At 44.5% G+C, this 25,894-nt stretch overlaps 1 protein-coding gene across 2 annotated transcripts in view; it reads right to left on the bottom strand.

The window, feature by feature from the left end:
* Positions 1–338: 338 nt before the first annotated feature.
* The window catches only part of LOC148006999 (sperm motility kinase 3A-like), a 36,183-nt gene continuing 10,627 nt past the window's right edge, over positions 339–25,894 (bottom strand). Inside the window, exons 5-10 of one of the 2 annotated variants that reach the window (XM_087598709.1) lie at positions 8,745–8,945; positions 5,743–6,531; positions 5,350–5,498; positions 2,991–3,276; positions 1,829–1,907; positions 339–1,116 (exon numbers count right to left, since the gene is read on the bottom strand). The gene's annotated coding sequence lies outside the window, so the exon portion shown is untranslated. The remainder of the gene's footprint in view (positions 1,117–1,828; positions 1,908–2,990; positions 3,277–5,349; positions 5,499–5,742; positions 6,532–8,744; positions 8,946–25,894) is intronic. The other variant, XM_087598710.1, reaches the window with a different exon arrangement.

Below are 25,894 nucleotides of genomic sequence, written 5' to 3'. Positions count from 1 at the left end.
GCTCAGATAATAGCCCCTGATGAAATCGGTTAAGTCAAATCGTCTGTCTGTCTGACTGTCTGTCTGTCATCTATCTATCTCTATCTATCTATCTATCTATCTATCTATCTATCTATCTATCTATCTATCATCTATCTATCTATCTATCTATCTATCTATCTATCTATCTATCTATCTATCTATCTATCTATCTATCTATCTATCTAATCTCCCTGAGGGAAGTCAGCTTTTATTTGTAGGAAGAAGGTCACATCCGCACCCTCTTGTGGTGAAAACGAAGATCGCATGTCGTGAGATGGGTTATTTCTTCCTTTGTATCTTTGTATCTTTCTTTGTTTCTCACTCTCTCTCTCTCTCTCTCTCTCTCTCTCTCTCTCTCTCTCTCTCTCCTTCCTTCTTTCCTTCTTTTTTTCTTTCTGTACTTCTTTATTGCTTGATGTCCCTATCAGTATTGGCTGTACCACAGACCCAGTCACAGTGTGACCCAGAAGAAGCCTACCAGGAAAGTTTGTCCTATCTCTAAGATACACTGTATAATACCATAATCTGGACTGCCGGTCAGACAAGACCTGTGTTTAGGAGACTTGTGGACAGAATGAATGTCTGTGAGTCTGGATGTAGACTCTGTGGAAGGCTCAAGTCTCCTGACTGTCCTGAAGCTTCCCACTGTGATTTATTTCCCTCCTACAGAGACAGCCACCTCAGCAACTGCATTTCCTGGTTATCCCCTAATCCTCTTACACTGTGTAGAGTGTTCAATCTCAGGGAGGGCCTGGGAATCTGAGAGACACCACTGAGACCCCTGGGCCTGGCTGACTCAACTTGAGGTTGATGTGGGCTTCCTCATTTTGCTCACCCACTGAGGACCTCAAAAGTCAGCAGTAAAGTTGCTGAGAGGCCAGGAACCTCCATATTGTCCCAAGAGCAATTGTCCTCTTTTACAGGTTCATCCACAGAGCACGTAATTCTGATTGGTGCAACAGTCTGGAAGAGTGAAAGACGTCATCTCCCAAGGGCAAGTGCTGTGCTAGTGGACACTGAGGAGCTGCAGGGATCAGACCCCTCCGCATCCTTCTCCAGCCTCTTTTGTTCTTCCTTGATATGTTTCCTGCAGATCTGAAAGATCCATGCAATTCATGACATGGGTTTGAACTTAATCTCAGGACATTTTATTCATTGCCATAAAACTAAGACCAGGTAATTCATTTGTTTGTTTGTTTGTTATATATAAGTACACCGTAGCTGTCTTCAGAAACACCAGAGAGGGCATCAGATGTCATTAGAGATTTTGTGAGCCACCATGTGGTTGCTGGGATTTGAACTCAGTACCTCTGGAAGTACATTCAGTGCTCTTAACCACTGAGCAATCTTTCTAATTTCCAAGCTAACTTTATTAATTCCAATAATGGTTTCTTTATTCAGGTTACATCCTGATCCCAGCCACTTCCCGTCTTCCTTTCTCAGTCCCACCTTACAAATCCTTTCCACCGTAATGCTCTCCCTTCTCTTTGGTACTCCCTTGGGTACCACCCCATCCTGGGGCATCTAGTCCCAGCAGGATCAGGCACCTCCTGTCCCACAGATTTACAATCAGGTAGTCCAGAATGCATAGGGTTCTAGTGGCAGCAACAGAGACTGAGACAGCCCTAAATCTACTTGTCAAATGACCCACATGGAGACCAGCTCCAGATAGCTACAGCAGGCTCTGGGGTTGGTTGCCCAGGCTCTAGCATTCTCCATGGTCCAAGGCTAATTGACTCTGCGGGTCTTCTTGTAGGGTCTTTGACCCCTCTGGTTTGCTTATCCCCCACTCTTCCTCAAGACTTACTGAGCTCCACCTGACATTTGGCTGTGGGTTTCAGCTGCTGGATGAAGCCTCTCCAGAGACAGGTGTGCTACTTTTCTCTCTGCAAGTAAATCAGAGTAACATAAATACTGTCAGAGGTTGTGTCTGTCACATGAGATGGATCTCATTTTGGGGCAGTCACTGTTTGGTTCTTCCCTCAATCTCTGCTCTGTCTTTATCCCTGCACATTTATTGGCAAGACAGATTTTGAGTTGAACATTTCGCGAGTGTATTGATGTTGCCTTCCTTTTCTAGAAATTCTTTCTTGCTACAGGAGGTGGCCATTTCACTCTCTTGCTCTGGTTGTAATCTAAGGTAGAGTCACCCTCATAGACTCCCCCTATCCTCTACTTTACCAGGCATCTGGCAAGTCACCATAGATCCCTGCCCCTTCCTGCCAAGACAGTTTGCATTATCAATTCCTTTCCTCTCCCAACTCCTTCTCCCTAGACCTAATCACCGTTTCTATCTCCTTTCCTGTCCCTTCTCTTGTCCTGTTCCATCACTTCATCCTTCTGAGGACTGGGACTATTTTTTTTTCACTTTCTGAGTAAGATTCACAACTCCTCACATAGGACCTCCTTCTTTCTTCATTCCTAATAATCTGTTATCTTCAACTTTATGGTAATGTCCACTTGCAAGTGAGTACACACCATAAATTTCTCTGTGGTTCTGGGTTACCTCCCTAAGGATGACATTGTCAACTTCATCCATTTGCCTACAAAATTCATAATGTATTTATTTTTAATAGCTGAAGAATATTCCCTTGTGTAGATATTCCATATTTTCTGTATCTTATATTCAGTTGAGGGACATCTAGGTTGCTTTTAGTTCTTGGCTATTGCAGATAAAACCACTATGAACATAGTTCATCAAGCGTCTTTGTGGGATGGTGGGGCATCTTTGGGTTTCTGTCCAGGGATTATTTAGCTAAGTCCTGAGGTAAAACGATTCCCAGTTTTCTGAGGAACTGCCAAATGACTTAGAAAGTGGATGCACAATTTGCAATCCAAGCAGCAATGGAGGAGTGTTCCCTTTTTTCCACATCCTCATCAGCACGTGCTGGATGTCACTTGAGATTTTTATTTTAGCCATTCTGATGCACATAAGTTGGAATCTCAGGGTGCTTTTGATTTGGATATACCTGATGACCATGGATGGTGAACAGTTCTTTAAGTGGCTCCTGGCACTTGGAAGTTCCTCTGAAGAATTTAGCTCTGCACCCCTTGTGTCACCATAGGCCCAGAGGAAAGACAGAAATAGAATCTTTATGGGACCCACGTGGCTTCTCAGGGTCAGTCAAAGGTCTTGGCTCCTTTATTCTCTGTAGACACAGGGCACAGGTCCTGACCTCCATGCACATGCTGCACACACTAAGGATGAGTTATGCTGGCCTCTGCTGCTTCTGGGAGTACTGAAAAACATAATCCCTGGGCCAGGGGAATAATGGGGGACAAGTGAGCTCAAGGCTCCTGCCACCTGCCTGAGGATAGAAGCCCCAGCAGGGTTCTCACTGCTGTGTTCCCCAAGATAATGACAAGCAGCTGTTACAGCAGGCCATGCTCTGGTTGAAAGGGCAGACAGGCACATCCAGGCCCAGAGGTGTGTACTGTTGCCGTGCTTGTTCTGTCTGCTCTTTACCGGCATACTCAACCATGCCACCCAGGATTTCCCAAGTTCTGTCTGCAGTGCTTTGGTTCCACAGAAGCTCTGTGGTCATGGAGAGAATGACAAACCAAGGACCAAGACCCTGCCAAGTACCTGTCCACACTTGACTCCTGCTAGAAGCCAGCAGTATGGGCAACCATGTAAAAGTGGAGATATGGACTACTTTTTTCCTCGGGAGCACTTGTGAACCCCAGGGTCAGGTGAAAAGCTTGATGCCAGGCAAGGACAAGAAGGAGCAGAGTGACCTCACCTGAGCTTGAGGGATAGGGAACCCTTTGACTCACAAACTTCAGGGACATATGTGGTGGAAGGCGAGGCAGGCTGTACACACCCCCATGGTAGCAGGTGGTGTGTGTGTGTGTGTGTGTCTGTGTGTGTGTGTGTGTGTGTGTGTGTGTACCTCTATGTGTGTCCATGTATGTGTGTGGGTGGGCCTGTCTTGACACTTGTCCTGACTGATGCCAGATACCCACAGTTGGCACAGACTCCACTTAACACTAGGGTTTTTGTTCCCAAAGGTTTTCTAATGGAAGGTAATATGCTTCTCGTCAGGGCTAGTTCACCACATTTTGTATGAATGGGGGACACTTATCTATTGGGATTGCATCCTGAGCTAGCCTTGTGGGCCCTCCTCTTCCCACTGTTCACAGTCTGTTCCGTGTCACAATGTCCAGGGAATAGAACCCTCAGATCTGTCAGCACCTCTGTGTGGGTCATTGCATCAGCTGACATGCTCAATGGTTGTGCCAAACTCACATGTTCTGGATGAGCTCAAGATGCGCACAAGAAGGCCTAGATGAGGAGGTGCCGTACTACCCAGCCAGTCAGACTTAAGTTCCACTCTGACAAACGTTAGGAAGAGGTGCAGATGTGACTCACAAAAATGCATCCACTATTGGGCTCAACTAGCAAGAACCTGTGAGCAGCAGTGACATTCAGTTTCCTCTTATCCAAGTAAAGGGACATCAAATACTTCTTTGGACCTTGGGCAGTCAAGAAATCTTGAAGACTCCATGGGTAAATAATGGACCATGCACCATCCCAGAACCCCAGGACTGAACCTGCTTGAAGCCCCTGGAGCTCCTTGGCTAAGGTGAGGAGAGCAGACCCCAAACAGCCCTTTACCAGTGCGTCAGTAACACTGTCACACCAGATGGAGCAGACTCCATAGCCTGAGGTGTGCAGTGAGGGCTTTTTTCCATTTCATGCAGTGGTGTCTTGTATGTATGATCTCGTATGGAACTGAGACATACTGCAAGGGAGGCTTTGTTTTGGGTAGAGTTAAAAGCAAGACATGAGAAGAGGAACTGCAGAGTTGTGATCTAGGAGACCCTGCAGTAACCAGCTCTGGGTCCTTGGAGCCTAGGCAGGCTTTGCAGTCACAGAGCTCCATCTACTGCCCAAGTCCCATTCTGACACCTTCTCTAGCAGATAAGACAAGAGCCCAAGCTGCTTCAGGGCTAACAAACACTTGTTTCTCTCAGACATTTTTGCTCCAGAGAATCCTAGGAGCTTGGAGACAGAACCAAGAAAAATAGGGTCAATCCCAAGCCCTAGGCTCATGTCAGAGCAGGGTCCTCTCCCGCCCCCGCCGTCTCCTACAAGTGGGCAGGGAAAGGACTGAAGTGGTGGGCAGAAGTGCTGAGGGCCAACAACTGACTTGCATGGAAATGGCTGGAGGCTGATCATGCTGGAATGCTCCCAAACCACCTTCAAGGCTGGCTGGCACAGACAGGGCTGCTATATGGCTCTTGCCCAGACCACAATGTCCTCAAGGGTAGGGTCTTCCCCAGGCAAGTATAGTTCCTGAACTTCATGCCATTGAGAGAGCTAACCTCTTGAGGACCCAGCTGGTCCACCAGTGTGCAGTCTCAGGTTGCTTTGGGTGAGAGAGTCGTGAGCCATCTGTATGATTGAGCAGACACTTGTTGTCCAGGCTGAGGACATACTGGTCACCTCTGCGGTCATTCTCTGCCTCTTCCACCTGCAGAGAGATACAACAATATGGTGGTAGTCTTCACCCTGACTTTTGGTTCTTTCTATGCTTCTACAATTCCAGGATACCAGGTCTACACAGACCACCTCATTCTGGCTATTCGATCTGTCCTGGGCCCGATAGGCCATCCTGTTGGTTGCTCTGTCTCACAACACATTTCCCTCTATGTTGCCTCGGGCTGTCTCCTCTAAGCATCCCAGCATGCATCAGCTCCATATCCTGCCCAACCTACCTTCGGGTCACTGAGAATTCCAGATACTTTAATGTTCTCCAGGATGGACTGTGGGCTCTTGTCTTTGTCACATTGATCTTAGAAGTTCTTGGGAGCCTCCATGCCATGGCATAGGATGTCTTTGTGTCCTCAATGGGCCGAGTGATTCCCTGCAGTGCAGGACTCTCTCCTTATTGTTGAATTTTGGCACTTATGTTTTTCAGGAATGGCTCTAGATGTGTTCACCACACACTACCCTGGAAGACTGGAGAGTTCAAGGATGGCCAACTTTCACTTAATCAAACTTTTCCATAGACTGTGTGGGTCCCATCAGCTGAGAGTAGCCTCCACTTTGCAATGATGTGCAAACTTCTGCCTTTCAGCCATGATGGACTTTAGGATCTGCCCTGAGGATCCTACACAAGCCACAGGTAGGAGATGTGTAAATGGCACATGTTACTGGGTCAGGTTAACAGTACAGTGAGGCTGTTCCAGACGCTGCCAGTTATCTTCCCACGCAATCATGCAGTCACTGTGGGCTCATCCACAGACACCTCCCACTCTCCCTGCTGGGAGTTAGGCTGGATGCCTGCTATGTGGGAACTGCCTTGGCTTGTGGAGCAGAGTCAGAAGCAGTGGAGGAGATGTTGTCTGCTGCTTTTATGGTCCTCAGTGCCCAGGGCATCCCTGTGGTCTGGGTTCAGGTCCAGCTCCAGTGAATCATTGATGTAATTTCAGGCCATAGATGCTCCGGACACGATGAGGTACAGGGTAGACCAGGAATGAGGGGGAACCAAGCAATCCAGGACCCTGTGGGGACCAGTGAAGCCATTATTCCATGTCATGTCTCAGGCATGATGCAAGGCTAGGAGCTCTGTGTTCCCTGACAGAGGGGGATGGGACCCTGACTCCCACAAAATGCTCTTCAGACCTATTACACCATCAGGTTTGAGGAGGTCTTCCTCATTAAGAACATTCCACACATCTTGCCTCTGCCATCAGACTCTATCTTCCATGGGTGAACCCCCTCAGGAATATTGACATGTCTTCTATGAATGGTTAATATTCTGTTAAGTAGTTTTCATAAACAGTGCTCAGCAGAGTATGTGTATCCACAAGAAGTCATTTTCAATTCTCTCAGGGAAAAGGAAGCAAAATCCTCCTCCTCCTCCTCCTCCTCCTCCTCCTCCTCTTCCTTCTCCTCCTCCTCCTCCTCCTCCTCCTCTTCCTCCTCCTCCTCCTCCTCCTCCTCCTCTTCCTCCTCCTCCTCTTCCTCCTCTTCTTCCTCCTCTTCCTTCTCCTCCTCCTCTTCCTCCTCCTCTTCCTTCTCCTCGTCCTCCTTCTCCTTCTCCTCCTCCTCCTCCTCCTCCACATTTTTCTCCTTTTCCTCCTCCTCTTCCTTCTCCTCCTCCTCCTTCTCCTCCTCCTCTTCCTCCCTCTCTTCCTTCTCCTCCTCCTCCTCTTCCTTCTCTTCTTCCTCCTCCTCCTCTTCCTTCTCTTCTTCCTTCTCCTCCTCCTCTTCCTTCTCCTCTTTTTTCTCCCCCTCCTCTTCCTCCTCCTCTTCCTCTTCGTCCTCCTCTTCCTTCTCCTCCTCCTCCTCTTCTTCCTCCTCTTCCTCCTCCTCCTCTTCCTCCTCCTCCTTCTCCTCCACATTTTTCTCCTTTTCCTCCTCCTCTTCCTTCTCCTCCTCCTCCTTCTCCTCCACATTTTTCTCCTTTTCCTCCTCCTCTTCCTTCTCCTCCTCCTCCTTCTCCTCCTCCTCTTCCTCCCTCTCTTCCTTCTCCTCCTCCTCTTCCTTCTCCTCTTCCTCCTCCTCCTCCTCTTCCTTCTCCTCTTCCTCCTCCTCCTCTTCTTCCTTCTCCTCTTCCTTCTCCTCCTCCTCTTCCTTCTCCTCTTCCTTCTCCCCCTCCTCTTCCTCCTCCTCTTCCTCTTCCTCCTCCTCTTCCTTCTCCTCCTCCTCTTCTCTTCCTCCTCCTCTTCCTACTCCTCCTCCTCTTCCTTCTCCTCATCATCCTTCTCCTTCTCCTCCTCCTCCTCCTCCTTCTCCTCCACATTTTTCTCCTCCTCCTCCTTCTCCTCCTCCTCTTCTCTTCCTCCTCCTCTTCTCCTCCTCCTCCTCCTCCACTTCCCCCCTCTTCTCCTCCTCATCTTCCTCCTACTCTTCCTCCTTCTGCTACTGCTACTGCTGCTGGTGCTATTGCTTCTACTCCTGTTGCTGCTGTAGCTTCAGCTGGTGTCTTTTCCTTGGCCATGTCTCTGATGTCATCTCCTGTTTATACTCCGGAGATGACAGAATTTCCAGATGGCACTGTGAAAGCGACAAGACAATTTATTCCAATCCAAAAAATAAAAAAATAATGAGTTAGAATTCTTAGATTACTATTTGGGGCTTTGATTGCCTTACTATTTTATTATTTCTTCTTTTCTACTTCCCAGTTGAGATCTTTGAAAGAAATTATTTAGAAATGTTACCTATAAAATCCTATATATCACTAGGTCTTAGGAACAAAAAATCAGTATGCAAAAAACTATGCATGCATGCACGATTCTGACCATCAACAATAACCAGCAAACTAGACTGTTGATACTTATTCAATGACAAACTTTGTTATTAGTTTTGAGACTTACTGAAATGTGATGTTACTTTTGAAAAGATAAGAATCTGTTCTGAGGCACTTGTAATTAATGACCACATGTGCTAGGACCAGTAGCCCAAGGATGAGGCTATGAGCCCATGACCCTCTAGTCATCACCCTGTGGGAGTTATTGTCCTAAGGGGGAGATAGAGTCCATGTAAAGGGATTGGGCAGCAAGACAATTCTGTAGAGTGGCATACACATCATTCATATTGAGTCCCTGCTTGGGAAGAGGAGAAATCAAGAAGAGAGAGAAGGCTTTTTGTTAGGGAAACATCATAAAGAACTTAGAGAAGGTACAAGGTAAGAATTGTGGGGAAAATGGAAACCAGAGACAGAGGAAGGACCAGCATAAAGCAAACTGGAAAGGACAAAGCACAAAGGTACCTGGGCTGTGCCTGCTGCTTGTACTCTGGACTCTCCTGTGGCTCATTTCCAGGGCTAGTTGCTGTTCTCCCCCAGGCGAGGTTTCTTTCTCCTTGACAAGCAGCAACACAGCTTCCTCGGGGCATTTCCTTTATTCCTGGTCCACCCCTTAAATCCTCTGGGCCAGACGTGCTCAGGATGGGCTCATCCTCTGCTGGGGCTCTGTGGGAGAGTAGATTGTCCTATTTTCTTACTGCTACTTTTCTCAGTGAAGATGCTTGTTGGTTGAAGGCATGGGATACTCATGGCACATTTGTGATAGTGGTCCTGTGTAGGTGTCTTAGGAGTGGCCTGAGAAGACCAGGGACATTGGATCTTCTGCCTCCTCTTGGACTAGCCTTCTGGCCATAGCCAGACCTTGACCATGGGAGGATGACAGTAGCAAGGTGACAAGAACTAGCGCCCTTCCACTCCTCTTTAGTTGTAATCTGAAAGCAGCAGCAGGATCAAGGCTAGGGAATGGGGCTGCAACGGGACTCACTTGCTGTGCCTGGGCTATGCAGCCATCCCCCTGGAGGTCCTGTTCTTGTAGGAAGCAATAAGTTGCCATTGCCTCATTATATTTTCTTTTCATTAAAGAGTATTTTATTACAGAGGCTTGGAATCTAATACATTCCATCGCATCCAAAATTGCAGGGTCTGGTGTGAGGGGGAGTAGTTCTCCATAAGGACTTGGGAACCCCTTCCAGTGTTCTTTCAATCAGGAGTGTTTCATCACCTCTGTGGCTGTTGATCTATAGCTGGGATTTACTGTCAGTAACAGACTAAGGAGGTCCTACAGGTTTTCTGAAACCCCACAGGAGGAAGGATACACCCTTGCCACAGCTTGTCTTTGAAGCTCTTGGATGATCAGTGAATCTAATTCGAACTTTCCCACCACCATATAACACAAGACCACTCCTATGGTCCACATGTCATTCTTTGGCCTGTCTTATAGATGGCCAAGGAAGAGTTCAGGGGCACAAAAAGAGTATGCACCGCAGTGCTGGGTTAGCATTTGTCCTGGTTGAAATTGGGTGCTAAGACCAAAGTCGAGGACTTTGACCTTTTTGTTTTTATCGATCATAATATCATCCAGTGTGAGGTCCCTGTGAACTATACCAGGCCCATGGCAGTAGCTCACTGCTGATAATACCTGTTCAAATATTTCCCGGGCCTGGTCCTGCTCTATGTGCCCTGACTCTCTGTTGGCCTTCCACCAACTCCATTATGAGGTATATTCTAGGTTTGCTCTCAATGATTTGGAGGAGCGAGATGATGTTCGGGTGGTTGGTCTTTATATGTTTGCTTCCGTCATAGCTTGCTGGAACCACTGCTTGTACTTTAGGAGAACTTTGACAGCCACTGGGGTGCCTGAAGCCAGTGGTGGGCCAGGAGGACCTGGGCGTGGCTCCCTTGCCCAATTGTCCCCAATACTTTGTATTGGGAGTGAACGTTTCCCTCCTCAGAGATATTGGGCTTGGGGATGGAGTGGTAACTCCTCCTCACTCTGTGTAGACATTTTATCAGTACTGATGCTGTCTAAAAATAACATTAAAAAGTAGGAATCAAATAGTGAAAAAGATGTGGCAATACAGGAGCTAAAATTACACATGTAAATAATCAAAACAATAACATACCACGTAAGAACATAAAAACTACCACAATAAATAAAACCAGACATCCTAATAAAGCATAAAAAAATCAAAACCTCAGTAAGGAAATAGCCAGTGGTCTTGCAAATATATGGCCTAAATCTATCTCTTGTATTCATACAAAAAATCAGTCAATCTATAAATAAGAAGCCAGCCATCTACATAGGCCTTTAATCTGATATTATGGGGTTGGCATATCAAATGCCTGGGAGCCACTGGTCATCCAGCCCAGATACTTGGACAGCTGCAGGCCAGTGAGAGAGCCTGTCTTGAAAATAAGATTGATGACCTACCTCAGGAACAGCAGCCAGGCTGACTTCTGGCCTCTACATGCTCTTACACTGAGGTGCAGACAATATAGATACAAAGGGCAAAAGGGGATGGAGACACACATACACACACACACACACTCACACACACACACACACACACACACACACACACACACACACACACACACACACACATCTCCCTGACATACAGGCCACCACGTAGATGTAAGAGGATACTGCACTGCACCCAAACACTTTCCATATAAAGTCAATCCTCATGCTCAGGTACTAATCCGTTGTATTTAAACCTTTCACCGTTTTTGCTATTCCCTGTATTGTGAAGTGTGAATTTTTATTTTATTTTTCTTCTGCAAAAAGAAGAGACAGAATTTAGCCCTGGAGACTCCCTAGGACCTGGCTGGAAGTGAGGCCTGGAGAGTCATGTGTGCTTCTGGAAACAAATCTCATTCATATGATGCTTCCCTGAGTCAAAGGATGTATGGAGGGCTCTATGCCCTATCTAGGATTGACCTCAGTATATTAATGGGAGCTGAGACTTCTGTCTGATAGAACAGTGCCACCCTCCTGCAAGATGTCTGTGATGGTTTGTATATGCTTAGCTCAGGGAGTGGCACTATTAGGAGGCATGGCCTTGTTAAAGTAGGTAAGTCACATTGGTCATGGGCTTTAAGACCCTTTTCCTATCCACATGCAAGCCAATCTCCCCCAACCAGCCTTCAGATGAAGATGTAGAACTCTGAGTTCCTCTGGCACCATGCCTGCCTGGTTGCTGCCATGCTACCAGCTTGATGATACTGGACTGAGTCTCTGAACCTGCAATCCTGTGTTCATTAATGTTGTCCTCATAAGAGCTGCATTGGTTGTGTTGTGTCCCTTCACAGTAGTAAACCCCTAAGTGAGACAATGTCCATCTTCCCTTCCCCAGCTTCCAGACTTTAGAAGCTTCACACATGAGCGGCATTCTCTTGGAACTATGAGGCTAAGAGGCTGTAGGTTGTCTGCTTGATCTGAGAGTGCTAGGATATCCTGCTCCTAAGGGAATTGTTACTGCTCCATTGCAATACTGTGAATAGCATCAGCAGGCTTCTGCTTTGTACTCCCTGAAACAATACTGTCTTCTCCAGGAGTGGATCCAACAGCTCTCAGAACCTCCTCCGGAACTATGTGTTTCCCAAGGATTACCTGCACTTGCTTACACACCCATATTCTGAGTTCTGAAAACTTTTCAAAGTCCATTCATCTGAGACTGGTGAGTTCAGAACAGTAGTCCCAAGTGTCTTGTCCTAACCTGACATTTCACTCTCATGAGGCATCACCTGCCCTTGACAGATGATTTTCCCACAGGACGTTGGATGTATGGGGAATTGTGTGTACTGACTCCTGTCAGATCTGCACAAGATGGCATCAAGGCCCCATTTGCTCTTCTTTATGGAATTCACATTCCTGGCACTGTTGTTGGTATTTAGGTCCATGTCAGTCCATAGTTATATGTTAGCATGGAAACCCAGGGCAGTTCCCTTCAAAGATATTCCTAGTATGGGCCACATCTTCACCGTGCCTGACGTAAAGCACAGCAAAACACCAGGCAGGCAGAGAACCCTCAGGGGCTGGAACTGGCATGTTCAAACACTCTGGCTTGACCTTGGCCAGCACAGATTCAGAGGACAGCCTCTATGTAGGAAGATCTCCTTTCTCCTCTCAGAGTTTAGGACATCTAGAGTTAGGCTAAGGTGCTGGCACACATGTGAGCAGAGGCGGCAGCCTGGGCTTCTTCAATGTCAAAGCCTACCTGCCACCCCTGTATCACATGTCAGAGAAGCCCATCTCATGAAAATTCTAGGGGTGCTGATATCCTGGGTCAATAGTTCATGTTCTGCTGCCATTTTCTTTGCTTCCATGTGTCCAACTGGAGAAGGGATTGAGAAAGGGAAGGTGATGAATCCTTCCAAGTATCTACTTTGTGCCACCAAAGACAATGGGTTCTGAGTGGCAAGATCTTTGAGTTAGATTTTATAAAAAGGCACCTCAGGACAGTTAGTAGGTTCTCTCAGGAAGGTGCAGTAGGGTGGGTACAATGGGGGAGGATCCCTGAGGCTGGTACAGTGAGCCAGGGACCCTGAGGCAGGGAAAACTGAGTAGGAACACTGGGCCAGATACAACAGGGCAGGGACCCTGGTGTAGTTGCAGTGGAGCAGAGACCTTGGGGGAGATGCAATGGGGAAGGAGTCCTGGGGAAGGGATCTTGTAGTAGTGACCCTGTGGAATGTGCAACTGTCAGAGACCCTGGGGGAAGAGCACTGAGTCATGCACTCAAGGTAGAATGTTCGGACAAGTGTGTGTTTGATTCATGCAGCTGCTTTCAGAAGTAGAGGACACTGGCAACTGCCCCAAAGCGGAGGTGGGAGCTCCTTGCAAGAACGCCACAGCTCCTAAGTGAGAAGCTTTACATTCCACGGATGGGCCTTTATTGAGATGAGCAGATTCTAAGGGGGTTGCCTTGAATGAACAGCCAAAGAAATCAGAAATGAAGAACAAGCAATTGCATCAGCTGTGTCCAAGGTGTTTTGCTCAGTAAAATAGGACTGGAAGAAACTGATTGAGTCAAATCACTTCTCTCTCTCTCTCTCTCTCTCTCTCTCTCTCTCTCTCTCTCTCTCTCCCCCCCCCCCCCTCCCTCTCCCTCTCCCTCTCCCTCTCCCTCTCCCTCTCCCTCCCCCTCCTCCTCTCCCTGAAGGAAGCCAGCTTTTATGTTTAAGAAAAACGTGTGGGTTTGGTCCCCAGCTCCGAAAAAAAGAAAAAAAAAAAAAAAAGAAAAGAAAAAAGAAAAAAGAAAAAGGTGACAGCAGCACTGCCTTGTGGTGACAATGAGGATTGCAGGGAGGGAGATAGATGGGTCGTTTATTTATTTACTGCATGGGGTGGGATAGAATGCCACTTTTGGCCAGTCCCCATCAGCATCCACTATACTACAGACCCAGTCTCAGTGTGAAACAGAAGAGGCCTAACTGGAAAGTTTGTCCTATCTCTAAGGGACACTGTATAATACAATACTCTGGATTGCAGATCTTTCGAGGCCTGTGTTTAGGAGACTTGTGGATAGAATGAATGTCTGTGAGTCTGGACTTAGACTCTGTGGAGGGCTCAGGTCACCTGACTGTCCTGAAGCTTCCCACTGTGATTTATTTCCCTCCTACAGAGCCAGCCACCTCAGCAACTGCATTTCCTGGTTATCCCCTAATCCTCTTACACTGTGTAGAGTGTTCAATCTCAGGGAGGGCCTGGGAATCTGAGAGACACCACTGAGCCCCCTGGGCCTGGCTGACTTAACTTGAGGTTGATGTGAGTCTCCTCTTTTGCTCACTCACCAGACACCTCAAAAGTCAGCAGTCAGCTTGCTGAGAGGTCAGGAAACTCCATATTGGCCAAAGAGCAACTGTCCTCTTTTACAGGTTCATCCACAGAGCATGTAATTCTGATTGGTGCAACAGACTGGAAGAGTGAAAGATGTCATCTCCCAAGGACAAGTGCTGTGCTAGTGGACACTGAGGAGCTGCAGGGATCAGATCGCTCCCTGTCCTCCTCCAGCCTATTTTATTCTTCCTTGTGATGTTTCCTGCAGATCTGAAAGATCCAGGCAGTCCATGTAATGGGTTTGAATTTAATCTCAAGACATTTTATTCATTGCTCTAAAACTAAGACCAGGTAAAATTTCTTCCTTCCTTCCTTCCTTCCTTCCTTCCTTCCTTCCTTCCTTCCTTCCTTCCTTTCTTTCTTTCTTTTTCTTTTCTTTCTTTCTTTCTTTCTTTCTTTTTTTCTTTTTTTCTTTCTTTCTTCCTTCCTTCCTTCCTTTCTTTCTTTCTTTCTTTCTTTCTTTCTTTCTTTCTTTCTTTCTTTCTTTCTTATTTGTTATATATAGGTACACTGTACCTGTCTTCAGAAACTCCAGAGCGGGCATCAGAACACATTAGAGATATTTGTGAGCCACCATGTGGTTGCTGGGACTTGAACTCAGGACCTGTGGAAGAGCATTCAGTGCCCGTAACCACTGAGCAATCTTTCCAATTTCCAGTCTCCTTAAGGAGAGCACAGCTCTGCTTAGCTATCCAGAAACTTTACCCTGGGACTGTACCTTAGCACCTCACTCAGGACCACTTTATCTCACCTTTAGAGACTAATCTTAGGAATTAATATTTAGTCCCATCCACCGCAAGATAGAGCTGGGCTTACATCAGAGTGTTTCAGGCTCCAGGGCACACCACGAATGCGCAGTTTAATCTTTGTGGGCTGCCCCCAGAACTGAGCAGAGGTTTCTGTGGGCTTGTGTCCAAGTCTTGAATCCAAGAATTGACTCCAATTCTCCTCAGTTTGTAGGTAGCTGCTTCCTTTTGGTATCCTGTGGTCTCTGTTTGCACCCTTCAAGTGTCTGTGACTCTAGGGTTCCCTTCACAAGGACACCAATGACATTACATCAGAGCCCACCTTTCAGGCTTCCTTGAATCGATCACCTTGAAGGCACTGTCTTTAAGTGTCACCTACTGAGTGTCAGGGATTTCATCCTTCACCATATGAATTGGGGTATATCTTGTCCAAGCTAAGGCACTCAAGAGAGACTCGTAGGGTCAGAGCAAACTTGACTAAATTTCTCACAGAGCCCCATTCTAACTGGTTCAGACTTTGTAAATGTTTCTGTCCCAGGCCTTTCTGGCACTACTATTCAGCACTGTTCTCATGGTATAAATCCATCATTTAAGGGGAAAACTGAACAAAAGGCATCCCATCAGAAAGGAAGAACAAGGCAGTTGACTTGTAGATGGAATCCTATTATAAATGGTAGAGACCCTACAGAATCTGCTAAAGTTTAGCACTGAAGAGTTAGTTATACAAGACCAATGAATATAACCTCTGTCAGCAGAAATAAAGCATTTCTATATCCTAGCAGTAAACAAAACAAAAGTAGGAGAAAATTTCTATGTCTTACGCCATCTTTAATTAAAATCAAAAATATTTTGTCCTTAATTTGACCAAACACATACTAAACTTTTAACTATAGCTTCCATTATTGTTTAAAATCTAGGAACTAAGTAAATCTCATCAAAATATTAGAAGTTTTGATAATCAATTGAATACATTTAGAAATTAACAGTATATAACTCATAGGTTTCCATTACTTAATATATATCTCAGAGGTTTTCAAATTCATATCATGGGTTCTCTTTACCAATTAGAGTTTAAAAGTGCAGATAATGCTGTCTCCAGGTGATCACAGATACTCTGTTAGAAGATTTAGAGAGTAAATTCCCTAAGAGGAGGGTCCACATCCCAATGTGGAGACAGAATTTCCTTCAAGAGCGTCTAAATCACTTGCAGGTATGAGTAGCCCCCTAAAAGGAAGGACTGAATCTCCTGCAGGAGAGATGACAAAAATTAGAGGAACCCTAGAAGGACGGACTTAATTTTTTCTTGTTTCTTATTTACTTGTTTACACTAATTCTCATTTTCCCAGATTCATTAATTTAGTATTAATTTATTTGACTAGTATAATAAAAATATAACTTAATTGAACAAAATTCAGGAATGATAGTTAATGTAATTTGTTGGGAACTTTATCTGACAACTCAGATATTTCACAAGTAAGAAAGTGTTCCAGCTCATCTCAGACCTCAGTGCAGAGGTTTCCAGTGGAGAGAGATGTTATTTTAGCTGCTGTTCCAGAGGTATATGGACTTGTCCCTCCAGTACTAGGAAGCTGATCTATTAGAAATAGTGTTAAAAACCCAAGTGTCACATTAAATAACAAGTAAAATAAACATAACATTCCTTTGAATGCAGGAGCCATGGCACACCCATCATACACTGATGGCAGGATGTTTAGCACTGAGCCAGAGACAAAGATGTACCAGAAGTCGGCTTCACGCACCTCTACAAGTCTCCTGACACCACAGCCCAGGAGAAGGACTTTCTCCAGGACCAGATGAGATCTGTGCTAGAGACATGGGAGTAAATGCGTGAAGCCTTTTGGAGGTTGAAGCCTTTTGGAGGTTGGGGTCTCTATTCAGTAAACTCCATCCTCACTACTTTGTTAGCCAGCCTTTTAAGTGTAAAAATGATCTCCACTACCTTGGAAACCTGACACTTTTTTGAAGACACATTTACAGTGCATTTTGATCTATAAGGTCAAGGGTTTTCCTAATAAAGTCCTAATTTTGGACTAATTTGAGACCTCTCTGAAAATGGTACTCCAGCAGGCCAAGATCACAAACAACACAAACAACAATGATCAAAGTGCAAAGTGCCTTACTGGCTTCTGGGTGACAAGGTGACTTAGAGAGTGCCTGCTCTTGTCACATTGGGGCTGAAAAGGTGATCTGCTCTGTTTTTCATCAGCCTGTCTTTACCAGGCAGCTTCGTTGGATCACTGTGCTCTGTCCAAGGCTTTTGAGGACTCTCTGGGGAGCCGTTTTGAGCTGAATTATTATAGAGCTCAAAACCTTTACTCTTCCAACCTATCGATGCTGGACAATGCCATCCTCTGCTACATATTGGGCTGGAGCCATTGATCCCTCCATGTGTACTTATTGGTTATTGGTTTACTATCTGGTATCTCTGGTGGGGTCTGGTTGGTTGATATTGTTCCTCTTCCTTTGGGGTTGCAAACCCCTTCAGCACCTTCAGTCCTTTCTCTAACTCCTCCATTGGGGTCCCCATGTCCACTGCAATGGTCAGCTGCAAGCATCCTTATGCCAGGGCACTGAGATGGGAATGGGTGGGTGGGAGTGGGAACGTCCTAACAGAAGCAGTGGGAGGAAGTTGGAGGAGCATGAGAAGGGAATAACATTTGAAAGGAAAATACATAAAATATCCAAGAAAAATAAATTTTACAAAAAGTTTGCTTTTTGCTCTGGGTTTTCCTGAGCCATAATGATCTGAAACTGAAACCAAAGCCAATTCATTCATTCTCTCCCTCTCACTGGTTCTAAGAGTTGAAGAGCAACCAAAACTTCTTATATTTACTAATTGCTCTTAGCATAATAGGGTGATCTTTTATATACATTTCTTTGCCTATCCTTAAAAAAGAAAAACCAACCAAGCAATCAGAACAAAACAGAGCCCAGGGTCTCACAATATAGTTGAGGCTGGTCTGGAATTCACTACACAGGCAGGGGGACTACAAACTCACAGAAATCTGACTTCTTCTGCATCCTTAGGGCTGGCATTAAAGGCACATGCCACCACAAATAGCTTTATAAGAACATTTTCACAAGCTTTTACATATATTGTGTCTAGAAAAACATTTCATTCACTTCGTATGTATCTATGGGGGAAATTGACCTTATTTATTTTCTCAACACCTGAATTGTAATTTGTAAATAACAAAGTAACCTTTTTTAGAGTAATTTTTAAAAAGCACTCAACTACTCTTCTCTCACTTGATAACACACATATTATTATCCATCAGAATGACAGCATCACATGGTGCTGTCACCTGGTGTGATTATCCACACCTGTTCACAGTTTAGTCTTCCTGTCTGCTCACCTGGGACTCATTTGTTACCCACTTCCCTCTTTGAGTTTGTAAATGGTGTTCTGCTTTAACATGCCAACACATGGCCTAGCCAGGGTTGTTCCTATTCTACGCTTTAGTAAACAGGATTCTAGGCTGTCAGACACTGATATTGCTGTTGATACTCTAGCTACAAAGGTCAGGCACTAGGGTGTGCAGGTTCCAAAGCCGAGGCAGGGTCAGAAGAGGATTTGCAATACTGTACTTAACAGACTGTGACTATATCTAGGAAACTGTACCATTAGATCTGATCTGAATCATGACCCAGAAGTATTTCTCAGCATCATGCACTCATTCTCAACTAACTTCTTCCTTGAAGAGCTGAGCAAGAGCTGTGGTAGGAGCTACTACATGGGACTTTTAGAGACTCTCTTTATAAAAATAATTTATGTGTATGAGTGTTTGCTCAGCATGTGTGCACATGAATGCAAAGAACTTAGAAGAAGGCTTCAAATCCCCTGAAATTAGAGTTTTAGGCAGTTTTGGGCTAACACTGGTGTTGTAAAATACTGAACCATCTTTCCAGCCCCAGATTTTGATAACTTTTAGGAGCAGACATATCTCAATACAGGATCACTATATGTTGGCTAACCTGCTTGAGTCACTAGCTCTAACCTCTCTGCACCATGGAGGACTATGGCTGGGTAAGAAATGTGGACAGGCATCCCTGGCCTAAGAGGAAACTGTATAAGGCCTCTGGGCTCCCGTGGGGGAGGGCCCAGGAGCGGCAGGACCCCTGCCTGAGACACCGCCGAAACCTGAAAGAAACAGACCGGATAAACAGTTTTCTGCACCCAAATCCCGTGGGAGGGAGAGCTAAACCTTCAGAGAGGCAGACAAGCCTGGGAAACCAGAAGAGACTGCTCCCTGCACACACATCTCGGACGCCAGAGGAAAAAGCCAAAGACCATCTGGAACCCTGGTGCACTGAAGCTCCCGGAAGGGGCGGCACAGGTCTTCCTGGTTGCTGCCGCTGCAGAGAGCCCCTGGGCAGCACCCCACGAGCGAACCTGAGCCTCGGGACCACAGGTAAGAACAAATTTTCTGCTGCAAGAAAGCTGCCTGGTGAACTCAAGACACAGGCCCACAGGAACAGCTGAAGACCTGTAGAGAGGAAAAACTACACGCCCGAAGGCAGAACACTCTGTCCCCATAACTGACTGAAAGAGAGGAAAACAGGTCTACAGCACTCCTGACACACAGGCTTATAGGACAGTCTAGCCACTGTCAGAAATAGCAGACCAAAGTAACACTAGAGATAATCTGATGGCGAGAGGCAAGCACAGGACCCCAAGCAACAGAAACCAAGACTACATGGCATCATCGGAGCCCAATTCTCCCACCAAAGCAAACACGGAATATCCAAACACACCAGAAAAGCAAGATCTAGTTTCAAAATCATATTTGATCATGATGCTGGAGGACTTCAAGAAAGACATGAAGAACTCCCTTAGAGAACAAGTAGAAGCCTACAGAGAGGAATTGCAAAAATGCCTGAAAGAATCGCAAAAATCCCTGAAAGAATTCCAGGAAAACATAAATAAACAAGTAGAAGCCCATAGAGAGGAGACACAAAAATCCCTGAAAGAATTCCAGGAAAACACAATCAAACAGTTGAAGGAATTAAAAATGGAAATAGAAGCAATCAAGAAAGAACACATGGAAACAACCCTGGATATAGAAAACCAAAAGAAGAGAGAAGGAGCTATAGATACAAGCTTCACCAACAGAATACAAGAGATGGAAGAGAGAATCTCAGGAGCAGAAGATTCCATAGAAATCATTGACTCAACTGTCAAAGATAATGTAAAGCGGAAAAAGCTACTGGTCCAAAACATACAGGAAATCCAGGACTCAATGAGAAGATCAAACCTAAGGATAATAGGTATAGAAGAGAGTGAAGACTCCTAGCTCAAAGGACCAGTAAATATCTTCAACAAAATCATAGAAGAAAACTTCCCTAACCTAAAAAAAGAGATACCCATAGACATACAAGAAGCCTACAGAACTCCAAATAGATTGGACCAGAAAAGAAACACCTCCCGTCACATAATTGTCAAAACACCAAATGCACAAAATAAAGAAAGAATATTAAAAGCAGTAAGGGAAAAAGGTCAAGTAACATATAAAGGCAGACCTATCAGAATCACACCAGACTTCTCGCCAGAAACTATGAAGGCCAGAAGATCCTGGACTGATGTCCTACAGACCATAAGAGAACACAAATGCCAGCCCAGGTTACTGTATCCAGCAAAACTCTCAATTAACATTGATGGAGAAACCAAGATATTCCATGACAAAACCAAATTTACACAATATCTTTCCACAAATCCAGCACTACAAAGGATAATAAATGGTAAAGCCCAACATAAGGAGGCAAGCTATACCCTAGAAGAAGCAAGAAACTAATCGTCTTGGCAACAAAACAAAGAGAATGAAAGCACACAAACATAACCTCACATCCAAATATGAATATAAAGGGAAACAATAATCACTATTCCTTAATATCTCTCAATATCAATGGCCTCAACTCCCCAATAAAAAGACATAGATTAACAAACTGGATACACAACGAGGACCCTGCATTCTGCTGCCTACAGGAAACACACCTCAGAGACAAAGACAGACACTACCTCAGAGTGAAAGGCTGGAAAACAACTTTCCAAGCAAATGGTCAGAAGAAGCAAGCTGGAGTAGCCATTCTAATATCAAATAAAATCAATTTCCAACTAAAAGTCATCAAAAAAGATAAGGAAGGACACTTCATATTCATCAAATGAAAAATCCACCAAGATGAACTCTCAATCCTAAATATCTATGCCCCAAATACAAGGGCACCTACATACGTAAAAGAAACCTTACTAAAGCTCAAAACACACATTGCACCTCACACAATAATAGTGGGAGATTTCAACACCCCACTCTCATCAATGGACAGACAGATCATGGAAACAGAAATTAAACAGTGATGTCGACAGACTAAGAGAAGTCATGAGCCAAATGGACTTAACGGATATTTATAGAACATTCTATCCTAAAGCAAAAGGATATACCTACTTCTCAGCTCCTCATGGTACTTTCTCCAAAATTGACCATATAATTGGTCAAAAAACAGGCCACAATAGGTACAGGAAGATAGAAATAATCCGATGCGTGCTATCGGACCACCACGGCCTAAAACTGGTCTTCAATAACAATAAGGGAAGAATGCCCACATATACGTGGAAATTGAACAATGCTCTACTCAATGATAACCTGGTCAAGGAAGAAATAAAGAAAGAAATTAAAAACTTTTTAGAATTTAATGAAAATGAAGGTACAACATACCCAAACTTATGGGACACAATGAAAGCTGTGCTAAGAGGAAAACTCATAGCGCTGAGTGCCTGCAGAAAAAACAGGAAAGAGCATATGTCAGCAGCTTGACAGCACACCTAAAAGCTCTAGAACAAAAAGAAGCAAATACACCCAGGAGGAGTAGAAGGCAAGAAATAATCAAACTCAGAGCTGAAATCAACCAAGTAGAAACAAAAAGGACCATAGAAAGAATCAACAGAACCAAAAGTTGGTTCTTTGAGAAAATCAACAAGATAGATAAACCCTTAGCCAGACTAATGAGAGGACACAGAGAGTGCGTCCAAATTAACAAAATCAGAAATGAAAAGGGAGACATAACTACAGATTCAGAGGAAATTCAAAAAATCATCAGATCTTACTATAAAAACCTATATTCAACAAAACTTGAAAATCTTCAGGAAATGGACAATTTCCTAGACAGATACCAGGTATCGAAGTTAAATCAGGAACAGATAAACCAGTTAAACAACCCCATAACTCCTAAGGAAATAGAAGCAGTCATTAAAGGTCTCCCAACCAAAAAGAGCCCAGGTCCAGACGGGTTTAGTGCAGAATTCTATCAAACCTTCATAGAAGACCTCATACCAATATTATCCAAACTATTCCACAAAATTGAAACAGATGGAGCACTACCGAATTCCTTCTACGAAGCCACAATTACTCTTATACCTAAACCACACAAAGACACAACAAAGAAAGAGAACTTCAGACCAATTTCCCTTATGAATATCGACGCAAAAATACTCAATAAAATTCTGGCAAACCGAATTCAAGAGCACATCAAAACAATCATCCACCATGATCAAGTAGGCTTCATCCCAGGCATGCAGGGATGGTTTAATATACGGAAAACCATCAACGTGATCCATTATATAAACAAACTGAAAGAACAGAACCACATGATCATTTCATTAGATGCTGAGAAAGCATTTGAGAAAATTTAACACCCCTTCATGATAAAAGTCCTGGAAAGAATAGGAATTCAAGGTCCATACCTAAACATAGTAAAAGCCATATACAGCAAACCAGTTGCTAACATTAAACTAAATGGAGAGAAACTTGAAGCAATCCCACTAAAATCAGGGACTAGACAAGGCTGCCCACTCTCTCCCTACTTATTCAATATAGTTCTTGAAGTTCTAGCCAGAGCAATCAGACAACAAAAGGAGATCAAGGGGATACAGATCGGAAAAGAAGAGGTCAAAATATCACTATTTGCAGATGACATGATAGTATATTTAAGTGATCCCAAAAGTTCCACCAGAGAACTACTAAAGCTGATAAACAACTTCAGCAACGTGGCTGGGTATAAAATTAACTCAAATAAATCAGTTGCCTTCCTCTATACAAAAGAGAAACAAGCCGAGAAAGAAATTAGGGAAACGACACCCTTCATAATAGACCCAAATAATATAAAGTACCTCGGTGTGACTTTAACCAAGCAAGTAAAAGATCTGTACAATAAGAACTTCAAGACTCTGAAGAAAGAAATTGAAGAAGACCTCAGAAGATGGAAACATCTCCTATGCTCATGGATTGGCAGGATTAATATAGTAAAAATGGCCATTTTACCAAAAGCAATCTACAGATTCAATGCAATCCCCATCAAAATACCAATCCAATTCTTCAAAGAGTTAGACAGAACAATTTGCAAATTCATCTGGAATAACAAAAAACCCAGGATAGCTAAAGCTATCCTCAACAATAAAAGGACTTCAGGGGGAATCACTATCCCTGAACTCAAGCAGTATTACAGAGCAATAGTGATAAAAACTGCATGGTATTGGTACAGAGACAGACAGATAGACCAATGGAATAGAATTGAAGACCCAGAAATGAACCCACACACCTATCGTCACTTTATTTTTGACAAAGGAGCCAAAACCATCCAATGGAAAAAAGATAGCATTTTCAGCAAATGGTGCTGGTTCAACTGGAGGGCAACATGTAGAAGAATGCAGATCGATCCATGCTTATCACCCTGTACAAAGCTTAAGTCCAAGTGGATCAAGGACCTCCACATCAAACCAGACACACTCAAACTAATAGAAGAAAAACTAGGGAAGCATCTGGAACACATGGGCACTGGAAAAAATTTCTTGAACAAAACACCAATGGCTTATGCTCTAAGATCAAGAATCGACAAATGGGATCTCATAAAACTGCAAAGCTTCTGTAAGGCAAAGGACACTGTGGTTAGGACAAAACGGCAACCAACAGATTGGGAAAAGATCTTTACCAATCCTACAACAGATAGAGGCCTTATATCCAAAATATACAAAGAACTCAAGAAGTTAGACCGCAGGGAAACAAATAACCCTATTAAAAAATGGGGTTCAGAGCTAAACAAAGAATTCACAGCTGAGGAATGCCGAATGGCTGAGAAACACCTAAAGAAATGTTCAACATCTTTAGTCATAAGGGAAATGCAAATCAAAACAACCCTGAGATTTCACCTCACACCAGTGCGATTGGCTAAGATCAAAAACTCAGGTGACAGCAGATGCTGGCGAGGATGTGGAGAAAGAGGAACACTCCTCCATTGTTGGTGGGATTGCAGACTGGTAAAACCATTCTGGAAATCAGACTGGAGGTTCCTCAGAAAATTGGACATTGAACTGCCTGAGGATCCAGCTATACCTCTCTTGGGCATTTACCCAAAAGATGCCTCAACATATAAAAGAGACACGTGCTCCACTATGTTCATCGGAGCCTTATTTATAATAGCCAGAAACTGGAAAGAACCCAGATGCCCTTCAACAGAGGAATGGATACAGAAAATGTGGTACATCTACACAATGGAATATTACTCAGCTATCAAAAACAACGAGTTTATGAAATTCGTAGGCAAATGGTTGGAACTGGAAAATATCATCCTGAGTGAGCTAACCCAATCACAGAAAGACATACATGGTATGCACTCATTGATAAGTGGCTATTAGCCCAAATGCTTGAATTACCCTAGATCCCTAGAACAAACGAAACTCAAGACGGATGATCAAAATGTGAATGCTTCACTCCTTCTTTAAATGAGGAAAAAGAATACCCTTGGCAGGGAAGGGAGAGGCAAAGATTAAAACAGAGACTGAAGGAACACCCATTCAGAGCCTGCCCCACATGTGGCCCATACACATACAGCCACCCAATTAGACAAGATGGATGAAGCAAAGAAGTGCAGACCGACAGGAGCCGGATGTAGATCGCTCCTGAGAGACACAGCCAGAATACAGCAAATACAGAGGCGAATGCCAGCAGCAAACCACTGAACTGAGAATAGGTCCCCTATTGAAGGAATCAGAGAAAGAACTGAAAAAGCTTGAAGGGGCTCGAGACCCCAAAAGTACAACAATGCCAAGCAACCAGAGCTTCCAGGGACTAAGCCACTACCTAAAGACTATACATGGACTGACCCTGGACTCTGACCCCATAGGTAGCAATGAATATCCTAGTGAGAGCACCAGTGGTAGGGGAAGCCCTGGGTCCTGCTAAGACTGAACCCCCAGTAAACTAGTCTATGGGGGGAGGGCGGCAATGGGGGGAGGGTTGGGAGGGGAACACCCATAAGGAAGGGGAGGGGGGAGGGGGATGTTTGCCCGGAAACCGGGAAAGGGAATAACACTCGAAATGTATATAAGAAATACTCAAGTTAATAAAAAAAAAAGTTTATCGAGTCCCATGGAGGAGATAGAGGGAGCCAATGTTCCAGCGGAGTAAAATAAATATTCATTTCTTAGCCATGCTTCTTGGTAGAAGCCAGATGTATTTGAAATGGGAGTGGGAACTGCCTCTGCAGGTCAGAACAGGGCTCCTGTGACCACAGTAGACACTGAGCTATGGGGTGGATGCCACCCAAACAAGGATAATTACCTCAACAAGAATACCACTTGGCTGGCTGCTTTTGCAGTAGGCTTAGGGGCAACACTTTCTGATGCCTGTCCTTCCTGATGTCCTCTGTTGGCTCCCTGACAGCTAAATAGGAACATAGCAAGTGCTCTATGCAGCAGTAGGCATTCTTCTTCATCCCAAAGGCATGTAGCTTTTCTCAGGGTATTTCATCACAACAAAAGTACAACTGGAACAAGGTGCTGCTGGGAGGGTAAAGTCGAGTGGTAAGGGGCATGCACAGTCCTTACACAGAGGATGGAGGCACTGGTGTCAAGACAAGACATCATCACTGGAAAAGAACCAGCTATGTCACAGATAGCTACACAGAGCCTCCAGGAGACATGTTGTGCTAGGCTCTGGCGTGGGAGTTGTTAGAATTAA

Source organism: Rattus norvegicus, chromosome 1 (assembly GCF_021556685.1).
Source record: "Rattus norvegicus strain SHRSP/BbbUtx chromosome 1, alternate assembly SHRSP_T2T, whole genome shotgun sequence".
NCBI classification, from domain to species: Eukaryota; Metazoa; Chordata; class Mammalia; order Rodentia; family Muridae; genus Rattus; species Rattus norvegicus.
Note: the sequence above shows the minus strand (reverse complement) of the source record. Positions and strands in the feature narration are given on the sequence as shown.